General features: G+C 38.8%; 1 long non-coding RNA gene across 1 annotated transcript; it reads right to left on the reverse strand.

Annotated features, from left to right (window-relative positions):
* Positions 1-9,005: 9,005 nt before the first annotated feature.
* On the reverse strand, positions 9,006-22,119 carry LOC103140387 (uncharacterized). The gene is made up of 4 exons (XR_476495.2): positions 21,983-22,119; positions 20,184-20,333; positions 9,377-9,487; positions 9,006-9,281 (listed from the first exon to the last, which is right to left on the reverse strand). It is a non-coding gene; the product is annotated as an uncharacterized LOC103140387 (long non-coding RNA).
* Positions 22,120-24,593: the final 2,474 nt, after the last annotated feature.

Raw genomic sequence — 24,593 nt, forward strand, 5'->3', positions numbered from 1 at the left:
TTATGTGTATATTATACCGAGAACAAGATCCATCACAGATCAATAACTCTCCCCTCTCAGCCAAACCTTGGGTCCATGACCACATCTAACACTTAACACTGCAAACCGATTCCATACGTAGCCTGCCGTTCCCCATATGAATGGATAAATCTTCTTCATATTACAAAATGGTTTTAAAAACATATTTGCTTTGATAAAAAAAAAAAAAGTGCTTTGTAACCAGATGGCAACATGCTTAAATCCTCAAACCACTTAAGAGTAAAATAGCTTCCTGAACTAATAGCCATTCATCATTACTCACATTTATGGGTTACACGAAACCCCGCCACCGTAGCTGCTTAGGAAAAACATGGCACTGCACATTTCCATGAAACCCACCTAAATCCTTTATCCTTCGTGATTCTTCTTTAAAGGCAGAATGAAAACGTTTTCATCCGCAGTGCCGTTAAGTACAAACTTAATCCATGTCTTAAATTTCAACAGTTTTATTTCTTGCAGCAACAAACGGCAGTTTTTTTTTTATCACTTTGCGCTGACTCTTTGCTGATCTTACTAAGAAATAAAACTTTTACTGTTTCACTAGAGTCGTCAGTGAGTCCTTTACTCATACTTTTACTTTATAAAAGACTTTTTCTTATGGAAGAATGAGAACCTATCGCATGGCGAGCCAGAAAAATGCAGCAGGCGTGTAATTTATTTAATCATTTTTCAAGAATTTAAACAAATAATCTAAAAATGCTAAAATTTAATTTTACCTTCTGTTACTATTGAATGTGTTTCAGTTTCCTAGCCAGTCTTTGCAGATGGCCACTCTTAATGGTTTTGCTTCTTTTTTGTTTTGTTTTTCCGTTGCCTCTTGCTTGCCTCGTCATGCTAGTTAGAAAGGAACCAAATCCAGAACAAAAAGAGATTAAATAACGATCAGAGGAGGAAATGACGAAGCAAACCAGAAGAACTAATCAGAGGCAAACGGAGGAACGCAGGAAGAGGTGAATAAGGTAATAATAACCTTTATTTAACCAGATAAAAGCCACATTGAGATCTACAATCTATTTTTCAAGAATTACCAGGCAAGATAGCAGCACCGTCTACAAATATCAGCGTTTAGATTCATGCAGGAACATAAGTTTGTTCAGTTTTGAAACATCAAAATTTGTGCAATTAACAAAGCTCTTTTCTTCAAGGTTTTTTAGCAGTGCTTTGATTTCACCAAGTGTCACTTGCTCTGTCATTTTAGACTCTTTCTGAAAGAGGCTGAGGCATATTTAAAAGCTCTCTCCAAATCTGTTCCAACTCTGGGAACAATCAAATGGAGAAAGTCCAGGAAACAAAGTCCACACCGTGTTGGTGTCAGAGAAGGAAGGAGTCCTGGTATGCATTTACTAGCATACACAAAAAGGATCTTTTGTGACTATTTACGAACAGAGAGGGAAGGACGACCAGCAGCTGCATCCAAATGACGGTGGTGAACATGGCATCCACTAATAGCCATAAAGCAAAGAACACAAGGAGCAAACGGTGCTCTTAAATCACCATCAGGGCCTGAACACAATGAGCCTGGAGGCTGCAAACGGCCCCTGGGCCACACTTTGAGCACACCTGGTCTAGTCCATTGATTAACCTTTTTTAATGATCTGTTAGTGAGTGTTGTTAAATTGCCTTGCTGCTGAAAATGTGCTATATAAATAAAATTACCTTACCTTACCTTACCTTGCAAACTTCCAGCACATTTTAAGACCCCGTGCACAACAAAGACACATTACTGATAGTTTTCATTCAGTTTTCACTGCAAAATTAGGCATTAATGTCCTGCTTGTGTTTTGTGCCAATTTTGCATCTTGTCTTTGAACTTTTAGCAATTTTTACAAAAATTTTATTCTATTTTTTTAAACAAACATAATTAATTGGTTCACAACGAAACACATTTATAACCCCCTTTAACATACACTTACCTGAAAACACATCACTGCATATTTATCCATCCACATATTAGTTTGTTTTTCTTTGTTGAAAGTATCTTTCATTAATTGTGAGAATCCTAAAGTTTGCTTTTTCATTTCCGTGAATTACTTAACGGAAATAAATACGTTTCAAGTATATTACTTGAAAAATGTGCTTGTGTTTACATACACACACATATATGCATATATCATTGTTCTCTCATTTATTAAAAGGAAAAAAAGAGCCATTATTTAACTACATTACATTCGGTACTGTAAATATGTATGGTGAGAGAAGAAGTAAGCAGGCGGTGGATGATTAAACGCAATACCGCAGTAGCAGATCCAGTTACATGAAACCAGCAAGGAGCAGAATAATGTCCCTGCAATATTGCTCCCTGACCGTAGGAATTACTACAACGCTATGGGCTGCAGCTGGAGGAATATCTTTAATGAATGCATTACAATAAGCAAGCAATAGCTTTTTAGGTATTCAGACTGTTAGGTATTCAGACTATTCCTAAAGGTGATAGAACTGCAGCAACTACGAGAGAGGAAGCTAAACCCTCTTGGTGCACGGAGATCACAGACTCTCTGCATAATCCATAGCAACAGATCTCCAGAGTCACACAAAAACAGTTTATATGATGCTTCATGCAACTGGTTTCCATTGCTGAGCAGCTGCATCCAAGCCTTACATCAAAATGAGCAATGCAAAGTGTCGCCACTGGATCATAGAGCAGTGCAGCCGTGTTCTTAGGAGTGACAAATCACGTCTCTTTGTCTGACAATCCGCCTGGTTTCGGCAGGATCCAGGGGAGCAGCGTTTGCTTGACTGTACTGAGTCAACTACAAACTTTGATGCAGAGCAGATCGTCATGGTGATCTGTGTTTTTCCAAGAGCTACAGTGAAAGGAGCTTTTGACGACTTAGCACGCCAAAGCATCTTGGATGAACTGATGTCACCAACTTTGGGAGGGAAGCGAGATGCTTAAAGACGTGGATAAGATCATCTGTCCTAAATGAACATGAATAGTCGTTACTTCAACCTGAAAGAACACGTTTGGGATGAATTAGAGAGGAGACCATGAGCCAGCTCAACGTCAAAATAGTTTCTGGAAGGATGGTCAAAAATTCCCGTAAAGCCATTCCTAAACCCTGAACAAATAATACCCAAAAGACTTGGAATCGTTAAACCTGTAAAGAATTAAGAATAGATTACCGATGAGATGTCGCACAAGGTAAGACATGTATGAAGGTGACCAGATAAAATCATGCATAAAACATTTAGAAATTATCATTTTTAAGATTTTGGAAGCTTGTGAAAAAAAAAAAAATTGCAACTTCTTCTCTGTTTGTTGAGTTAATACCCTTCCTGTCCCAGTATTTAATGGAACTAATCCTAACGTTAATAAGAGCTTGATCAGCTCTTTTCCAGGATGATTTCCTGCTGGTTTCATTTGTTTTGCCATGTAATTCACCTCCGACTCCAACAGCACCTGTTAGGATCACCTGTGGCCTTCATACGTTTCTATACAGGCCAGAAGAAGAGCTTTGAAACCTTGAACAGTGTGGCAGAGGAGAGAAGTACGCAGAGGATGCAGTGATAAACGACCCTTGTCAACAGACCATCCATCTTGCCTCGTTTGTGTTGACATGTTAAAACACGGACCGCAGAACGGACATAAATACTGTGGCCAGTTTATGACCTGTGACTGTGACTTTTGACCCATCCTATATCCACACGGAGGCAGTGGAACAAAACTAAAGGTTGCAAATTCATCAGGACGTTGTTCACATTTTCGGCAGGTTTAAAGCGTAATCCTGAAAAGAATTGGTAGTTCTTCCAAAAAAAAAAAAGAAGAAAGTGATTACTTCATTTTGAGTGGATGTCTGATGGGTGGTTTAGCCTTTTTGTTTGCGGCAGGCCACATGGCACACTGAATCCTAATGAGAAATGGCAACTCGTCTCACTGCAAGCTCTAATCCGGATTACAACAGTAAATTTCTCCTTCCAAAGTGGTGTGAAATTGTTTGATTTTTCACAATTCTCCAACCACTCGATAAAAAGGCTCCGACACGCCAAGGCATTAGAGGCACCTAGCCGAAACAAAGTCTAACTAATATACAGGCTGGGTACTCATCCACCAATCAAATGGGTTTCAGGGCCTTTGCACAAAGAATCTCGCAAAGCTCAGGACTAACATTAGTAAAGTTTTGAAATGAGAATTTGTCAAAAATCACACATGGTTTGCATGCACAGCGTCTGAGAAGCGTATGTGGAGACATACGAGACACACTTAGGAATCGCTGTCCCATCAGGTGGCGTTTCCATACGTGAGAGGAGACCTTATGGGTCTCGCTGAAGGAAGGGAAAAAATTAGGACAGGTGGAGCACTAGTTCAAACTCTGCAACACCGATAAAATCTAAATATCCTTTTGCAATTATTAAAATAAAAAATAAAAAATCGAGCTGTAAACAAGCCCGTTTTGATACACTGTAAAGAGATGTTTCAATCTTATTTTGTCTTAAGTGTGAGCTGAAACAAAACAGGTTGCAAACTGCTTGCTTTTGTCAGAATGAGTTTAGGACAATCCATTGGGTGCAAACATAAAGCAGGTAGTGAAGAAAATACACAGGTTTGTGAATTCGCCCCTCGATGCGGGTAGAGTGAAATAAACGCAAGGTTGCGCCATTGGAGATGTGTTTAATTCATAGCATTTGGCCTGCAAATTCTTAAGTTAATAAATCAAATACGGTCCAGAGCAGCTCAGATTGGACACTTGACACACTGTGGTGGAAATAAAACTGTTTCCAGGCCCAGGTAACAATTAGCTTGCTTTACTTGTTTCACGGTGAGTGGCAGAAACTTAAATAAAAGAAAAAGCTGTCATGATTACTAGACATATGGCTAACCAAAGTCTGGCCTTTCACTGTCTGGGTAGAGAGTTGTGCCTAAGAAGATGCCATTTGGATCAGCATAAATGATTAAACACTCAAATTGTAAATTAATTATTTTGTGATGTAAATAGAAATAAATAAGGAAAGAAAATTAACAAATCTTAGTGAGGTTTAGCGGTCTGAATAAACAGCCATAAAGCCATGGCAACAACGAGCGTCCTTCCATCTTGACAACGATCTGTCGCTAGGCGTATATTAGGATGCTGTTGCACATCTGAATTAAAACCTAAAGCAGGAATGGAAGTGGTCAAGATTACAACCACCTAGTGGCCAGTGCCGCTGCTGGTTACCAGTGGACTGAATACAGGCTGACGGAGAAACTCTGCTACCCAACAGATTTATAAGACTGTTATTAAACGGGTGAAAGGACGACGCGGCTTGATCGATGTTCTCCAGAGAAGAAAAGCATAATTTTGTTTCGTCAGTCTCAAGGAGATATTTGCTAAAGTGTCTAATTATACACTCGCCGCATAAATCTGTCAAATTCTGATCAAATCAAGAACGACACCTCCGTGAAACATTTCTGTAGTGCTCACCCTACAGGAATAAGCCTAGAGAAAGAAAATCTCCGCTCTCATCAGTCCACAGGTGGCCAATCTGATAGGAGAAAAACACGGCAGGAGTAAAGGTTCCCAGGAGCTGCAGTGGAAGTGCTTTCCCCTGTAATGCGGGACCCGTCCAGGTCCGGTCCGACTGTGACGTCCATGGACCGCAGAGTTTGAGCCTGAAAATGAACTATTTATAGGCCAGGCTTCAGGGCTGGTAAGATGGTTTAAAAACTGGTTACCCCAAGGACTCTCTCTTTTTTTTCCCTTTATTTATTTATTTTTTATTTTTTTGCCTTTGCCTCTTTTTTTTTTATTTTATTTTCCAGCACAGTGCTTTGTTCTAAAAAGTGTTCTTAAAACCTCAATGGTTTTTCTGAGAAACTGAGAGCTGTTTATCAAAACCTTTTATTTCACTCTCTTTTTGAAATATGAAAGAAGAAAAACTCAAGAGGGTGATCAGCTCTTTCTCCTCATTACTTTGCCTTCGCGAAAGAAAAATATTCAAATTTGCTAAAGTCACACAGGCTTTGAAAGATTCAAGCACGAAGTCAGAATTAATTTTTATAAGTTAAAGGCACATTTCATCTTTTAAGAAGAATTTATGTATTGCTTTCTCTTTCAGTGCCAAAGGCCAAATTGTTATTTGTTTTCTATGTTCACCAAATCAAACCAAGCAGGTCCAATATTTAGACTTCTGTAAATGTATGCTTTAATCATGTTTTTGATTTAGGAAGGCTCGTGACACAATTGATGAAAAGTGTAATTGTTTAGGAGAGACTGTGCACATTTCTCTTTAACACATTTAACACTATGGCTGTTTATACTGTAGGACATCTTATTGCTTGTACGTAATCAACATGCCAAAATATGCTTTATAAAACACTAAAGAAAAAACCAAATGCTTCAAAACAACAAAAAATATGTAATGGCAACACTCTATTAGAATTACTCTGTAAAATTATTCAAAAATGGTTGGTAATTCCTTCCTAAACATCAAACCTTCCATCCTTTTCATACTTGAAAAGGTTCTAGTACTTTTTTCTTTTTTTTTTTTTTGCCCTTTAAAGTATGACTTCAGGTAAGAGGATGCCCTGAAGGAACCCGGCATTCCAGCAGAGAAAACAAAGCAGCACACATTGTGTGTACTGAGATTATTTTAAGAGTTTCTCTTTTTCCCTAGAGTAAAGTTACAGCAAGTAACCATGGCGGCGTTTCTGCTGAAAGTGTTCGGGTTTTTCTCTGCATCACAGAGAGTCGTTAAGGAGGTCAAGATGAGCCGTAATGTATGTGTGAGCATCTGTTCAAAAGTTTCGTCCTGCTTTCTTGTACAAAAGAATTTCTAAGAGCAAATATTGAAAATCATTATTATGTCACTCCTTCTGCACAGTTTTACCAAGAACGTTGCCGGCGCTCAATTAGATTTGACAAACAATAAAACTTCTAAGTTATAAAGGTCTATTTATACCTGCACACTTGTTTACTGCAGTTGCTAAGAGACTTTGCCGGTGAGCTCCTACTTGGTAATCTTCATAATCACTAAGCAACCGCTGAGTTCAACCTACAGATGCAAAGTTTTTATAGGAAGTCTGAAATCTTTGCTCCACAATGTGTGCACTAGCTAATACTGCTGTAACACTCTGATTAGGCCCATTTCTTCTGCAGGACTGATCTGATTGTGGTGGCTCTTTAGACACGTTTAACACACAGCGAGCACTGCCACATCTTCATTTTTAACCCAGATACTGACTGAGTCAGCTGGCTTTAATAATTGCTGCAGTGTGAGAAAGGTGCAGAAAATGGAGCTTTTCACCTTGCAGAAAATCAATGTAGAGAGCAAAAGAAGCAATATAATTCAAGTCACAGTGCTTCCAGGTAAAAAACTATGGTAAACAGTAATGACTTTGGTTCATTTGTCAAAGCCTGAGTGAAGGTTGTAGCGAAGAGATCCTACACAATGCTGGGTGGGCACACAGGTGTCGCAGCACAGACCAGCTGTTCGTGGCTGTCAGGACAATGTTTGTCCTTTTCTGACATGTCACCGTGTCTCCAAACACCTGTTTTCCTGTCATGGCTGCATATTGTTCTGAAGTCAGCTTTGATCTCATTATGAAACATTAGGCATCGTTTTCAGCTGCACAAAAGTGCAAAGAGATAAAAGAAAAAGAAAAATATGTCCATTGACAGCGTCAAACTTCCAAGTCCCTCGTTTTCAGTTCTTTACCGATGAAGCGCGGACTTCACACCGGACTCCTGCCGTGCATAATGCTTAAATTCAGTGATTTTGATTATACAAATGTGTCATTGCCATAAAAAAAACCCCCTAACAAACAGAAAAGTCAAGTAGACAAATTGATTTTCTCTCGTCATTGTTAGCGTGTATTTTACTTCTCATGTGCCTCTTTTACAGGACTGCACATCTTTGTCAAATTCAAATGAGGAAAATCACAGTTTGTGCCTCTTGAGAACAGAAACAACTAAGTTCAATTAATCAGTTATCTTAAAAATATTTTTGAAATAAACCTGTTTTAATGGTTTTTTTAAAAAAAAATAATAATTTGCTCCATTTCAAATATGCAGTAAATATTTAATTGAAGGAAGTATGATCCAGAATCATGTGGACTTTTTAAAAAGTTTTGATACCGTATAAGTGAACACAGGGTTTTACATTTAAATTGTTCTCAGAATTGATTGGTTAGAGTCAAGTAGTGACACATAATTAAAGCAGTTAATCACGATTGTAACTACTTTTTTTTGTTTTTACAAATACTGCATGTGCTATGCACTGCAGAGTACAACTCATTGTACACATATTTATTTCCGTGCCTCAAAGCAAAAGTCGGTGGCTGTAACTGAATTCTGTGGCCATGTTAAAGAAGGATCCTGCCCTCAAAAGTGTCTGCCTCTTTAAATATATATATGTTAGATCATTCAAGGAAACGGAGATCATGCAGAGGGAGACGGGAACGTCACCGTTTTTGCCCAGCTGCCGTCGGCTGTGCCATTAAAGTCGCAATAAAACCTGTTGCTATGTAATTTCCACTTTAGTTAATTCAGCGCCTCTCGGCAAACCATTTCAGGGCTTTTGCTGCAAAGTGTGCTGAATTATCTACCGGTGTCAGCAGATGATTGCTGCATCCTTGGGTTACACAAGCTGATCAGTGACTACATTTGGACTCTTTGCTTCTGCTGTCCTGATAATGAGAAGTGACGGAAACATGCAACCGTGAGTGACCCGATCAGGTGTGGAAGGGAAAGCAGGTGGGATCATAATGACTAATCACAGGTGAAGTAAATTATGCTAATCATCTCTTAACAACAGCGCAGGAGAAATTGCTCGGGAGGAATAACACATTTGGTTACAATTATTGGGAGAAGCAAATGCAACGCAAGTCGTAAGAGTCGCAGACAAAAGCTTCTTCAGTAGGAAAGATTAAGAAAATGGCAGCAAACAGTTAAAAGTAAGGCTTACGAGGAAAATGCAGTGACCTGATCGGGTCACTCATGGTTGAACGCTGGCTCCTGTGGCGGAGTCGAGCCAGGCCCAAAAAGGTAACAGGAACGTCCCTCCATATGGGCCTTCCAGCTGCTGCGGTCATAGCCAGCATGTCATGTCCCCAATAATTACTGACGCCAAAGAATAACTCTGAGGTGGTGAAATATGGGAAATGGAAATGGGGTTGAGATGTGGTTATGAAATGAGGGTGAGGTGGTTGGCTTGGTTAGAAATGTCCTGTTTCTTTGTTCCAGGAGGAGTTTCATGAGCTGGTCAAGCATTGGAGGACAGACAGACTTGTGGGTGAGTAATGGTGGGTTGTTGTGGGGAGATCCTGACTGAATAACACAAAACACAAAGTTGGAATTAGTCAACTGAGATAATAAAAGCACAGAAATCATTGAGGAAATGTAAAAGCAAAGAGTTGGTAGACCTGATTACCGCCTGTGAGAGTAAAAGCATCTGGGATTTCCCCCAGGGAATCCACGTCTCCTGATCGGATTTGATGAGCTCCTGTTGAAAGAACGCACCTGCCGGTCACACCCTGCAATCAGAAGGTAAAAAGACAGACGAACATCAACGTGCACGGCCCTGTGGCTATGACGACATGCAAATAAAGGGACTGCGACGGCTGCAGTTTCTAGCAGCTGGTTATTAGGAAAATCCAGAGTGTGTCTCTCACAAAACGTGTTTTTATGTCAAATACATCAATATTTCAATATCCTGTGCCTGTCTACATGAATGATTTCACAGTCTCAGGATCTTTCAGTCCATTATGTTTTTGCTTTTCTTCACTTCTCGGCTTTACTGTTCACTTTAATTATTGTTATTGCTTTTTCCGGGCTCTCCGTACATCTGTTTCAAATTAAATTAAAGCTTTAAAACTGAATTCATTTGCTGAAATATGTGCGGGGCATGTAGCAGAAACCATACGAGCACACGGGATGTTTGGTATTGCAAGCGATTGCAGAATACTAAAGGAGGTTTTACAAAAGCAAATTGGGAAATGAAGATGAGACGGAAAACAGAAATTTGATGTAAGTGGGTTGTGCACGCCAGCAAATATTTCCTTTAGAAATGTTATGGTTTTTGTCTTTTGGAAGCTGCTCTGACTTGCTTTTGAAGCAAACAAGTGCTTCTAAAAGTTGCACATGAATAAAAAATGGAGGCTGGAGGACTGTTGTTGGGAGCTTGTAAGGAGAACGTAAGCATGTGCATCCCTGAAGACTTAGGAAGACATTGGCCTGAATATTAACTCGATAACATCCTATACAGCTTTTTAATTATTGATTTGTCAAGGGGGTTTGCAGGCAAGTAATCAAGTGTTGCATTAATAGATGGAATGTAAATATGCAAAAAGAGATAAAAACACTCTTAAAGGAGGGTTACACAGCATCAAGGTGTTACAGACTTAAAGGGGTAATGCATGCATTTTCCAAACACATTGTCCCATTTTGTGGCATTTTCAGGTCACTATATTATCTCCAGTTGTTATAAAAGTGTTGCATATATTCAACATGACTAAAGAAATCTGACTTTGTAAACTGACACCTTGAAATTGTCCTGTCTCTTTAAGAAGCCCCTACTCTGACACAGCCTCACAATAATGCGTTTCATTAAGCCGTTAACATTATTTCTAGTAGTTATTGTGATGAGCTTAGCAGACTTGCAGTTCCACCAGGCGTTTGCTAATTGCTGCTGCCACTAGTCTGGAGGAGCTGAGTGAGGAAGGCTTGGGAGAGGGATACTCTGAGACTGCAGCGCCTCGGAGGAGCTTTGAGAAAGCAAACGCTTAGGCACACCCCCCAAATGGTTAGAGTGGGAGAGTCAAGAATTTCTCAAACATGCATGAAGGAATTAAAGCAACACTCCAAGAATGTGTTGGATGAAGGAATAACGTTACAGCATGATGTAAAGCTCAAAGTCTATTTTACATAATACTGCTGTCCCCCCCACCTCCCCTTTAGGAAGCTGAGACCTTAACGTGAAACCTTCACATAATCCAGAGGGGAAGGCTGCGGGTTTCGGAGAAGCAGAGGCAACAATAGCAAAACCCGGAGTGTGTTTTTTTTTTTTTGTTGTTTTTTTTTTTAGCCATGAGCATAATTTTTTCTCAGGAAAGAATTACAGCCTGGCTGGTAGCAGAGAGGAAGGTGCTATGATTAAGCAGTTGGATTTCAAAGTATAGCAGAGAACAGTAGCAATTAGAAATGCATCAAATGGGATTCGAGGCTTATTGGCTTTTGAGACATGAGTATAGCCGGTTTTTTTCCTTTCTCTGACCTGCCTCTTATTACTGTTGCTTCTGTCACACCGATGTGGTAGACTATTACTAAAGCTCAATTTCATTTGTATAATTGGAGGTTGACTCTTGCGCACCGACCACCGCGGTGTAAGGGCAGCTAATTGTTGACTTCTTTTTACTTTTCTCTGCGCTGGCTTAATTTCACCAGACTCTCTTGAAAACTCTGCCTCCGCGACTCCTGCACTACAACAGTCGTACAAACGATCCCAGAGATGCACACACAGACGAGCTCGCTTATTTGCAATTTTTATACATTTTGAGAGAATGTTTTGTATCATGAACAATCAGCCTACACAAATTAGTCTGCCATGCTTGACGGAGTACGGCTTGATGCATGCATTATTATATTAAACAGCTGTGAGTGTATTTTTCTTGCTGATTTTTTTTTTTTGTTCCCCTCTTAAACAGCAATTTGCTGTTGCATTTTTATTTTCTAATTGAAATGAAATCCTAACAGCATGACAAGTGATAGCGCTGCCACATCAGTTCATGGTCTGTAGGAGGAGTGTGGCGGGGAAAAACATGACTCTGTGTAAAACTGATTAATCTGGTGCTGTGTACCATTTAAACTTTGTGAAATGTGCAAACTGGGGAAAGCCTTATAACGCTCTGTGGTCCCATTCCATCTGCTGGAGAGCTCAGAGGAGCAAGCACTTGGGCTCTCTCCGCTCTCTTGTGATTCTGAGTGGCCTCACAGCGCTGTGTTCGTGTTCAACCTGACCTCAGCACGGCCGTATCAGAGTGGATGGCATTTTACAGCATGAGGCCACTCACAAGTCTAATGGCCAGGCACACAGAAACACGGACAGGGAGCTGTGGAAGAGGGGGAACAGAGGCCGGTGGTAGTATGCTGACATGATCTAGATTATTATTTTTATGCCATTTACACAAAACTGCTCGACTTTGATGAGCAATGAAGCTAATCTACAGCAAATGATACAGTGATAAGAAATGGTTGTATTACAGACGCCCAGAAAACTTTTTTTTTTTACATGCATTCATGACCACAAGTAACAGTGTGAGCGAGACTTTTCAGAAGGTCATGGTGTGGCTTCAGACTGAGCTGAAATAATCTTATGTTTGTAATAATGAGACTGTTACGATTAGCTGTTTATGATGTCAAGTGAAAGCTCTGGTTTGGGTTCAGGGTTCAGTAGGTTTTTTTATTTTTTTAAATCTCTGCATGACATTTTTCTTAGACATTTTTAAGTAATATGGCCTGGGGGGGGATCTAGTGAAACTCAACCAAAAAACATGTTATCACAGCTAATTTATGATATAAAAAATGAAGGAATTGTTTTCTCATAGAAAAAACATTGTTGTTGGTTTTGATAAACTGGTTTTGTTTTAGTGTCATTCACTATTTGCTTTTTGTATTTGTGGTTTTCTTTGTTTAATATAAACATGTGTCTAAGTGTGCTAAGGAAGTAAATACTCTTTCACAGTTCTGTTATGACATTAAAATAAGTTTTTCATTTTATTTATTTAAAATTTAGTCAGAACAATACACACAAGGGAAAGTATCGTGAGCACAACGGGGAGGAGTGTGAATATACCAGGTATTTGATTCCTGAATGCAGCACAGGTGAGAAAGGAGATCATTCAACCTACTGCTGAAGATCAATTGTGTCACTTTGATTTCATAAAATGCCAAATACCTAACCCTGACCTAAGCCGCATGTATCTGGTGCTACAATCTAAGAATAAAGGAAGCAAAAAGAAAAATTACATGTTTACCAAGCGGAATGCAAACCACACCAACAAAAAAACCCAAAAACATCACAGAGCAAACAAGTTTGACATTCCACTCCACAGTTTCAGCTGCAGCAGACTTTTAAATGTGGGAAATAAAAATAAAACGTCTGAATTTCTGGCACTGGTGTGAGTGGATTTTCAACCTCAAATTCAGTAAGTCTGAAGCATCAGACAGTACCCTCCACAATTAAATATGTAAAAAGCATTTTTAAAAAAGTATCTTTTGCAGCATCACGATTGTTTTTTCTTTCTGAATATTCTTGAAAAATTCCTATTTTGAGTATGGATCTGGTTCTGGTTTGGAACTCGGTACCACGGTACAGATGTTGTGACGAGACTCCCCAAGATGAAAACTAATTTATTTTAATGGTGTTAAATAACACAGTTTCATCGAGTTTAATGGTTCAGAGGTTTTGGGATACATTTTAGAGGCATGCATATGGAGCTTATGCTGTTTCCTCTAGGCCGTTTACATGTACCATTATGTGCATTGTGTGTATGGCGCCATCTGTGGCCTGGACATTCGCCCATGACTTTTTTTTTTTTTTTTGCTTTTATGCCTGCCGGTGGCTCCCTTGGAGGATTTATGTTAGGAGACATGTTGAGAATCATTGCTGACCATCTTCTTTGGCTTCACAGGCAGTTAATACGGCCCTTTCTGTTTGCATTACCTGCGTTATCTCCTTAGGTTGCACTGAAAGCAGGACTGAAGGTGAATGCCTTTTTGGTTCTTCCGTCTTCTATCTCCCAGTTTGCTTTTCTTTCTCCTACCTACATCAGAGCTCGCAGCTACACTGCAGTATCTCAGTTTTGTTCTCCTTGGTCATCGGCGAGCTTGATCGTCACTTTATGAAACTTCTGCAAGCGCTGAAAAGGAGTTTAAAGCAGCAAAGGCGTGGCTGAAGCAAAACACTCAAACTCACTTGAATGCTAGGTCCGTTCATTAACACTGGAACGTCTTAAAAATCTCATTTTACTCATACAAAGGAGAAGTGTTTGATGATAAGCAAAGGGGAAAGCACATATATCATACTGCAGTGCTGAAAAGAGAGAGGCCCCCGACTTCATCGGCGCGCTGCTTCAGTATGGTAATGGCCATCTGTTGGTAGTGCAGCAGTGCGGGAAACTACTTCTGATAGTCAGACAAGATATTTTGTGCGTGACAAGATGTGCATACAAGATTACAAGTCTGACCTCTTTCTGGTCACAGTAAAGTGTGTGTTATCATGCCTCTGCGTGTCTATAGGTATGTTTGTAATGCTCTGTGGGGAATAGCAAGGAGGAAAGGGACTAATTAAGCAGGAGGACAAAAAAAGGGTTGTCGTTTCATACTCTTGGCATCCTAAATCATCTACAAGTTCTAAACGAGGCACGTTGTTGCAAAGAAAATTAAACGCAGCACAGATTAGGGGTTTGAGACAATAATACCGTAAAATGAGATTTTAAAGCAAACAATTTTTTTTTTTTTTTTTTTTTTTTACAAATCTACTGAAGATTTTACAAGTCGCATGCAGAGCACTTCATGCCATGACTGACTAGTCGAAATATTGTGGTTTTCAGACCATATGGTATTCAGTAATATTGCTGAATGTTACATCAACAGTGTTACTTGCTTCTGGTCACAATCTGCTGCTTTTGGAAATAAAGCACCTTCGCTATTATTTCTTAATGACTAGATCATCTTACCGCATCTCTACCTTCTAAGAACATCTAAGTTGCGTTCGGTGTTGGAGCGCTCGTACAGTCATGTGCATAGGCTGTAGTTTCAAAGCGAAGGTTGTGGGTTTGATTTCCAGTTTCAGGACCATTTGCTGCATGTCTTCCCTTTCTCCCGAGAGAAGAAATGGAAATACTCTTCAAAAATAAACAAATGTACTGCAGGCTTTGAGCCTGACTACACGGTACACAGAGAAGCAGCTAACATGATCACAAAGAGCTTCTTTAAAACCAGTTCTTTGCATGTTGCGACCAGACATATTGTGATAACGAGAAATAAATGGTACAGTTTTTTTGTGTCTTCAAAAATGTTTTTGTTCCTATAGCCTGTTGTGTGGGTTACTACAGCGAAACGTTGTAAGTATTCTTATAAATTAAAGTTAAAGTAACATTGGTGATCTACAGGAAAAGTGAAACGTGTAATAGACAAATATATCCAAATTTATCACATTTCCATAGATTGTGAGGTGGAGGTTTTAAAAACAAGTTGCCGTTTAAAAAACAGTTTTCATCAGACTGTTCCTGCTGTTTAAAGTCCTTTTGATTGGATCACAGAAAAAGATTTGGAAAACCCTAATCATAGAGAAGCACAGCATCTCACCTACACTGTTACTTTTCCCTCACTGAAAACAAAGACAAAATTGCCTGCTTGGTGCTTTGAAACTGTGGTATTTTTACTGAAGCTTACATAGGAAAACTACTACTGGCTCAGGTCATGTTCAGGCAAAAAAAAAATAAATAAAAATAATATATATATATATATATATATATATATATATATATATACTATTTTGATGGATGTTTAGTCAACTTCAAAGCAAGCTTTCCTTAAAAAAAAACCCAAATCTAAAACAGTTGTAACTCACATAGAAATAACTTGCATATGTGATGAAAGATACTGAAATGCCTGATCGGTGCTTGTAACTGAGAATGTGAATGTGGTTCATTAGTCATTTCATCTGAATGTAAAAGATGTTAAGATCAGGAGTCTAAATTAGCCTTTAAACAAAAAGTAAAAAAAAAAAAAAAAAAGATTAAAAGGGGGAGAAAAAGCAAACAAAAAAACAGAACTGGAAGTATATTGTGCCAAAATGAAAAGATCAGTTACATCAAACCAACTGAAACAAATCAAGTCAAATTTGAACAGTGTTTATGATAGGAAATGCATGTTTAAGAGATTACCTCTGTGGTTACTTTTAAAGGTCACACTCAGATTAGCCAAGAGAGAATTTGTAATTCAGGTGAATTACAAAGATGCAAGCGAATGGAAATAAGTCATCTAGATTTTGTGAGTGCGATCCAATCGTGTTTCTACAAACTCCAACAGCTACAGAAACACTGAACAGATTCTGGATGTGTGTTTAAATTAAATCTGCAGCCGCTCTTCTTCACATTAACCTCAAATCCCAGCTGTAAAAACTGCTGCGTAATTAACTAGTGTCGGTTTACGCATTTATGCTCCTGCTCCGTCGCGTTCCTTCATAGCGTCACCAGTGTGCAGCTAACAATGGATTTCAAACGGTTTCATCAGGTGCAGCCACGTGGTGTCAATCTATGCACAATGCTGCATACATGCAGCGTGCGCAGCCTGCATGCACGTTCTGTGTGTCTAAGTGTTAAATTGATAGACGGGAGAGGATAATCTGCTGCCACTTCACGTCATCCGACTCAAAACACTCGAGGTCAGTTGGAAGCTGCTCGCATCTCTATCTGCAGCCGTGAGAAGGAAAGGATGGCTGCTCCCTTTGTTCTGATCCATCACTTCAGCTTCTGTGCTGTGAACTCAACATAGACAAATCCCGATTATTACCCCCTTTGATATAGCTTAGCGCTTGACAGAATGTCACAAAGGTTTCACCTCACAGCGAGATGTTATATGCGCAGAACATTAGCTGAAATGACAAGGGCAAAGACTGAAGTAATTCAAAATCACCAGAAAACCTTATACACTTTGATGGGATATCTCAGGTTTGCAAACCTGGTTTAAAAAGATAATTGCTGCTTTGAGATTTATTAAGTGTTTTGAGTAGATTTTGTACCGTTTAAGACGGACCAAGTATCAGTTGGGGTTACATACAGTACATTATTTAATTTGATTAATGATAGGATGAGCATTTCCCTAAATCAGAAACATACTAGCATTTCTACGAGATATGGATGACTTTTATCCTGCGCGACTAACAAGCTTCTCATAACAGTTTGTAGGAATTTTAGGCAATTGCTCCTGATAAAACTCGTCTCACCGAGTTAAATTTTAAGGCCATTTTGGCTTCCCAAAGATCTGTCTTGAATTGTTATGTGACGACCATTGTAAAACATTTACTTTATTCTCTTCAAGCCTCATCATAACTGATTTGGTGGTATACTTTGAACCTTGGTGTGAAGGTGTGTGGATGAAACGGGACCAAAAAGCAAGTGAAAATTTACCGACAGGTAAATGACAAAATCAAGTTTTAATTAAAGAAATAATCGTAAGGAATATACAGGTAGCAAAGGAATGACAGAGACGGGTGACATGATGGAAATGGAAGGAATCGGCAAGAAGTTAAATACTGGGAGTTTGATTACTGAAACGATGCTCCGGGACTAATTATGAACAGGGTGCAGCTGAGGCACGTTAACGAAGAGGAAGGGAGATGGCACAGGGGAATCGAAAATGAATAAAGAATAAACACTAAAACACAAAGAATAAACTAAACTAGCTAAAAATAAACTGATCAGAAGATGGATTAAAAACAGAGGATGACCTTATCAAATCAATGAAAGAGAAAACAAACCATAACTGAGCTCAAACACAGACAACAAAAAAAAGCGTAAATGTCAAAATAACCCAACACTGTGTCCATTTGCAAGACCCGTTTGTCCTAAATCTTTAGGTTTGGATAGTGTCTGAGAAGTTGATATTTTTGTTTCCACAGTGTTCTTTGCATAATATTTTGGACAACACATAGTCTCAAGTAGTTAAACAACCCACAGCATGATGCTGCCACCTCCGACTTAAGAGTCGAGATGGTGTTCTCTGGACGGGAAGCTTCTTTCTATTAAATCTAACAATATTCGTTTTTGAGAAGCCAATTCATTTCTTTCCTTCTCATTCTTTGGTACTAAGGAAACAAAAAAATAATTTCATAAAGAAAATGTGTATGACTCTATTTTACAAATATTTGGTTTCAAGTGCATTTAGTCAAGAGACAATAAAAATGTGTGCCATTTTATAAGAGGTGGCTTTATTTTAAATCAGAACCTTGCAGTGATGGATTTTATTCAACAGACTCAAGGTCCACATAGAGATAAAAGAAAAAGACAAAGACATAACAACAAATGAAAACTTTTGAAGGACTTGCATACCAGTCTTTCCACAAAGACGACTGGTTGCGTAGAACTAAGTATTATTTTACAGCGTGTATAAATTATGCTATAATCTCAGTTCTGTGCCATGCAAATACTTTAGTCAAACATTAGTTTAATAGAGCTCTAATGAACCAGAGCCGTTTATTGACACTGAACTATGAAAGAGTTTCATTTCACTTTTGACTTTTAAGCTTTCCTCTGAGTGGCACAGACTTAATAAATAATCATCTTTACCAGCACTTTCTTTTCTAACTTTGCAAATTAGATCAGGCTGCAGATTTTTTAATAAATCATGTGTTTACTCTAGATTAGTCTTAATGGTAGCTCTGTGTGACTTTTTACTGCAGAGCTTGCCAGTGGGTAATGTAAACTGATGTCAATTTGCTCCTGAACTCAGGAATCATTGTGTTATAATTATGACATCTGGTGCAAAATGAATTACTGCAAACCATTGTTGTTTTTTAATTTAAATAATTACCCCATCCTCTGCCTTATTCAGAGGGAAAAAACAGAGAAACTGAGGATGGGGAGCTAAGAATAGTTGATGTACTCTTAGGGCATTTTCACACCTGTAGTTTGTTTACTTTGAGTTTCTTTCTGGTGGTTCGGTTTCTTTTCACACAGAGAAAACTTTAGGCAAACCAAAATTTGTCAATACAGTCTGTTGTATCGGTCAGATGTATCCGAGGCAGGAGCACAAAGTGAAAATCCAGGAAGTAGACATTTTGTTCTGAACTACATAAAAACATAAAGAGTTAAATTGTTTGTTTGCTTCTTGCTACTATTTCAAACCGAGTGATCTGAGTCAACGCGTACAACTTTTGTCTTCAAAGAACTTTATGACTTACGAAAAAGATGCATCACTACGGATTTTATCGCTTTACCAACTGGAATGTATCCCACAATGCAACACAAACCTTATTGAAGCCAGCAGCATTCCTTTGTAGCTGTGTCAGATCACGTTCAAACCATAAATGAATCACTTTTAGACCGCACTCTGGTACGAAAGCCAAGATCACGTTCACACAAACTAAACATACAGGGAGCGATGAACCAGAGCTGGTTTTAAATAAACTCCTCAGGTGTGAAAATGCCTTCATTAGGATAAAAAGGACAGTAGATTAATTATCACTCAGAGTGAAATACTCGAACACAAAAACATCAACACTAAATATTAATGATTAGGTCACATACGATAACTTATCCACTTGTTTCAAAGTTTAGTTGTTCCTCACGTTTATTCAGGCACTCAATGACAATAAACGACTTCCAGTTTACGGAAATTTTAATCAGGTTTTATCCTTTTTCTTCGTTTAGTCAGCTCCTGGTTTCTACTGTTAATCTGTCTTTACTTTATGAGTGTGGCCATGTACAGTAGCTATGCGGCGATTGAGACGTTGCCTACTTTCATTCCGCAGTGGTTCAGTGTTTCACTTTTTTTCTTTTCTGTGGGCTTTTCCTTGTGTCATCAATCAAATCTCTGAGGAAGTCTCACTTTTGAGACTTCCTCAGAGATTTTGACTCTACAAATTGCCCACTTATGTTTGTTGGAATCATTACATAAAATGTTATTTTGCCTGAGGATGATTATTGTTATCCTTTTGACCGTCTTGATACCAGAACTAAATATCCCTCACCCGTATTCACTTGTGTATTTATGTGAAAAATGAATGCCTTTTATTTTAGATTGAGACTAATAAGCAAATATTTTTGCATCACCAGAATTACAATGGGCAAAAATCCAGAAATTTCCCTTTCTGTGTTCATAAAAAGTCACACAGTCAAAGCTAAAATAGTTTATTTTTCCATTTATTGTCACAACAATACTTTAAATTCTAAAATAATCGTCAGAATTTCTGATTAGATACCCCTTACTGGGCAGTTCCAAGTTCAAACTGGTGTACCTGTTGAACTTTGCTCACAAAAACAACATTCATGACCAAATATTCACCGTTATTTCCTAAGGACTCGACTGTTTCAAATATATTAAAACTAAACAAGTAAGAGAAATAAGAAAAAAAAAATGTTGACATTAGGTATACAGATGAAATCTCGAGCAGGGCTGGAAAGGAAATGGGAGTCAGCGTGAGTTTAATTTAAATTGGAGAACTACCTCTCAGTAGCGTTCAGGAGCCGCGGCGTTGACTGATGAAGCCTGACTCGGCTTCACATGTGGCAGCTTTCTCAGCAGTGCCCCAAGCGTCCACCGACTCACACGGCCCAGAAACTTCACTTCACCTTTCAGCATAACCAATGTTGGTTCCTGTGATGTAGTAATCATGTAACAGGTTATATCAGGATTTGTTTCAACATAGTATTTTTTTTTTATGTAATATGTTAAGAAGTCTGATGCACTAAATCTTCATACCTCCTAACATCTCTTTTTTAGTCTGTGTAGCCGTCATCAAGGCCACTGCAATTGGTTTACGGTTTTTGTTGTTTGGTTTAAGGTGGCAGTAGTTACATTTTATTTAATACAAAATGTTAAGTTATAAGTGTGTAATAGTTTTTAGCAATTTTATGTTGATGCTCATTGGTTTTGGTTACATTCGAATGTGAGGGGGAACTTCTGTTTCGTCCCTGTTGCCCGGGGAAAATATTGTCTGCGCACTTGGAGCCACATGGGGCAATCTAGCTGAAGAAGCTGATTTTATCTTTATTCCTCTGGAGTCACTGCGGCTAACGAGTTACGGTTTTGTTTTATTTGTATCTTTTATTTATGTAAATACTCCAATTTTGTGAACTAATTTAGGTTTGTGTTACTTTTTTAGTTCTGACGGCATTTTTGGGGACTTTAAAAAGACATGTCCAGAATAAATGGCTGTTGAAAACAAGACCTGTGTTGATCTTTGATTAAAACTCGAGTCTCCCCACGTTTCTCTGATTATTTTGTATATCTATTCTGTGCCTACAATATTTATTTATCATTTATTATAATATGGATTTCAGCCGAGAACTCTCTGTCCATATGCGTTATGTAAAAAAAAAAAACAGTATAATTTTATATGAGAGCACTATTCCATACATTTCATAGATTGTTGATATTCTTTGATGACCTGTTCCTTCATTGTTAAGAAGTTTCATTTGATGACTAGATCACACCTATGAAAAGTCAAAAATTGAATCAAATGTGCTTTAAAAACATACTTTTGTTGTTCCTTGTGTCCTAATTAGTTACAAATTTCAACTGTTGGTTCCTTTCTGCCTCCCTAAGATTGATAAATAAGAATAAGAAAACAGTATGGTGACTTTATATGCTTATGCTCAGATACTCCAGGCATTGGTGGCTGCAGTAATCTATTTTGGTCACTTTTCAAGTACTATTTCTAGACTCAAAAGCCCTTCTAAGATAAACTGATTTGTGTGTGTGTGTGTGTGTGACTTTCTTCCTCCGAAAAACAGAGTTGTAAAACTTTATAATAAAAGCTAGTAATGAACAGCCATAAACTGACAGGCAATCCTTGCTTACAGTCACAGTACACAGAACCCAGACGAAAATGCGTTTAAAACAACAATATTTCTTCCATTGAAAACGTTAATGAAATTTGCAGTTCCTAGTAAATAACCAGTGTTGCGTAAATCTGAAATGGATGTACATTTTGCTGCAAAGCCTTTTGCACACAATGTTGTCATTCATACACACTACACAATGACGGATGATGTGCAATGTAATGTATCCAGAACAGTAAACTCAGGGTTGCAACAAAATTAAATTACTTTGCTATCATCAATTAATTGGTTTTATTTAGTCAAGTAATCACATAATAGCTAAATGAAGCAAATCTTAATAGACATTTCTAATGGCATTATTGAATGGCAATCAATGCTCCTCCTCCTCTCAGCCCAGTGAGAGGTCTTCGACAGCTGATGATGGAAATATTCATACACCGTGATCATTTCAAGCCCAGTTACCTTGTCGTTTGGTTGGTCTGGTCATGTGGTCATGTTTTGTGGCGGTAACGGGACATGTGAGAAGAGTTCACAATTTAATAAACTGCATAATAATCACCTCCAAGGGAACACCAAGGATGAAGACAAACTGAACAACAAGACCAGTGAAGCAGAAAAACCCTTAAATACCACAGGGATCAGCTGTAAACAAGCGAGTTCAATCAGCCAAAGCACAAACAGGTGTGGATCATGACACCAATGTGATTTTTGTTTATCCATACTTATAGTTGCAACACTAAGCTGGTTTGCTAGTACCATACGTCCCACTCATGTTCCCAATCAATCAATCTCTATATTATAACCAATAGTGAGTGTGATGTTGTGTTGGTTTCCACAGTTAGTTCTTTTTCAACAAAAAATGAGGTTTAACTAGAGCAGCCATATGAAAACACACCTCTCCTACTACATGATGTAAATACGCCATTTTGCGTCTAAACGGAAACCTGCCAGAGATGCATTTAGCAAGAATCCTGACACAAACATTAACATTGCATCATTTCAGTTTTGATTCTGGAGCATGAGGAAGCACGAGCTGACCCTCTCACTTTGCAGTGTAATTAGCAGTGCCATCTGTATGCTGTGGGCTCTCTGAGACACAGAGGTGAGAACTGCACAGGAGGAGCTCAGCTGTCCATCCTCATTTGCACACAAATCCTTTATTCATTACTCTATCGCTCTTTTCCCTGGAAAACGCTCCCAGATTAAGCCATCAGCAACAAACTGCTCTGTTTCCTCTGCTTTGCCACAGATTCTCCAAGTTTGCTTTCTGCATTATTAAACGTCGTTCACACGTCTGTTCATAGCAGCAGCCGATTCATTGTGCTACGTGTTTTTTTTTCTTCTTATTTCCACATCCATCACGTATTTTGTCCGCTTCCCCATTTTGTTTTTTTGTTTTTCTTTAATTTAGCAATGTCTGTCATTCCGTCTTTCTCCTCTTTATTCTCTCATTTACTCTCTTCCTTGCCTCCACTCTGGGGACTCCAAGCAGGACTGCTGGACTCTCAGAGGAGAAGTGCGGCTTTAAATGATGGGCTTGTTAACGGGGTCACTGATAATTCAGCTAATTAGCTGCCATATCACCTTCAGCTGCAGTCCCAGCAGCTAGATAACAGAGACAGCCAGAGAGTGAGAAAAAGATGAACACTCTCCAGATACTGGAAGCCCCTCAAACAAGAATTTAAAAACTTGAAATTTACATAGTATGACCAGGTGTTGCTGTATGTGTGGGATTGAGTAAGACTTTTGTCCCTGTGCCACATTTTGACAGACTATATTTTGTGCGTGTTAACAGTTTAGCAGATGCTTTAACGTATAATCCTGAATTTACCTGAGCTGACAGACTGTGTGCTCTGTTGTGTAAGTCTTGAGAAACCTTGAAAACACAGCAGAAAAATTATGCGTTTCAGAGAAATGTCATAGAAGCCACAACAAGAACAAATAAACTTGCAATAGTACATTTCTGCTTAAAGAAGTACAACTTGACAAATAAGGTAGCAACCGCTGAAATAACATGCATTCAACACTTTGTGGAATAATAAGTTTAGTGTTTTATGTTTTCTCCATTTATGGATCAAGGCTCTCACTGTGCTCCGATACAGGTTAAGGTCTTTGAGACCCTTTTCATCAGTTTTTACATGTCTTTTATGGAGTGTTAGTTCTTTAGGTCTTGGAACCTGCCTTCTGTTGAGTTGATATTTTGATTTAGCACAGTGTTTCTCAACCCTGGTCCTCACCGCCCCCCTGTCCTGCATGTTTTAGGTATTTCCCTTCTGCCACACACCTGAATTGTATCTCTGGGTGATTAACAGCCTTCTGCAGCACTTGATGGTCATGCATTCATTTGAATCAGCTGTTCTGAAAAAGACGCACATCTAAAACATGCAGAGCAGGGGGGCGGTGAAGACCAGGGTCGAGAAACACTGACTTAGCAGGTCTGGAATGATCATCAACTAAAATAACAGGCTCTAACTGGGAGGGTGGAATCTGATTCACCAATGGTCAGGTTGGTGTGTAAGGTTTTTCATCCTCATAAATGAAGTCATCATTTGAAAATTGCTTTAAGTGTTGTAGAATTTGTGCCATGATCTGAAACTTATATATGGTTATAATCAGCTGCTACAAAACGGGACTCACCCTGAATGGTTAACTGAAGGGCGCACAATCCTGATCCAGAGGATCCCTGGATGGGACTGAATCCCTCAAAGGGTTCAGTCCCATCCAACTATCGGCCAATAACCTGTCTCTCTACAACATGGAAGCTCATGTCCGGCATCATAGCGGCTAAGATAAGCGGGCACATGGATGAATACATGAGCACGGCACAGAAGGGCATCGGCATAAATAGCATAAACTCCTCGTAGACCACACAGTCGCCCGAGACTGCAAAACCCGACACACCAACCTGTGCACCGCTTGGATTGATTGTTCTAAATGAAAATTAGCACTTTCTTTTTTTTTCTCTTTTATTGACAATAAAGGGGTTTACAAAATAGCAAAATTAACACAAATAAGTAACAAAACAGACAAGACAATAATGCCAGGGTGTTACATAGGAAGCACAAACAAAACG

Source organism: Poecilia formosa, unplaced genomic scaffold (genome assembly GCF_000485575.1).
Source record: "Poecilia formosa unplaced genomic scaffold, Poecilia_formosa-5.1.2 Scaffold70, whole genome shotgun sequence".
In the NCBI taxonomy this organism is placed as follows: Eukaryota; Metazoa; Chordata; class Actinopteri; order Cyprinodontiformes; family Poeciliidae; genus Poecilia; species Poecilia formosa.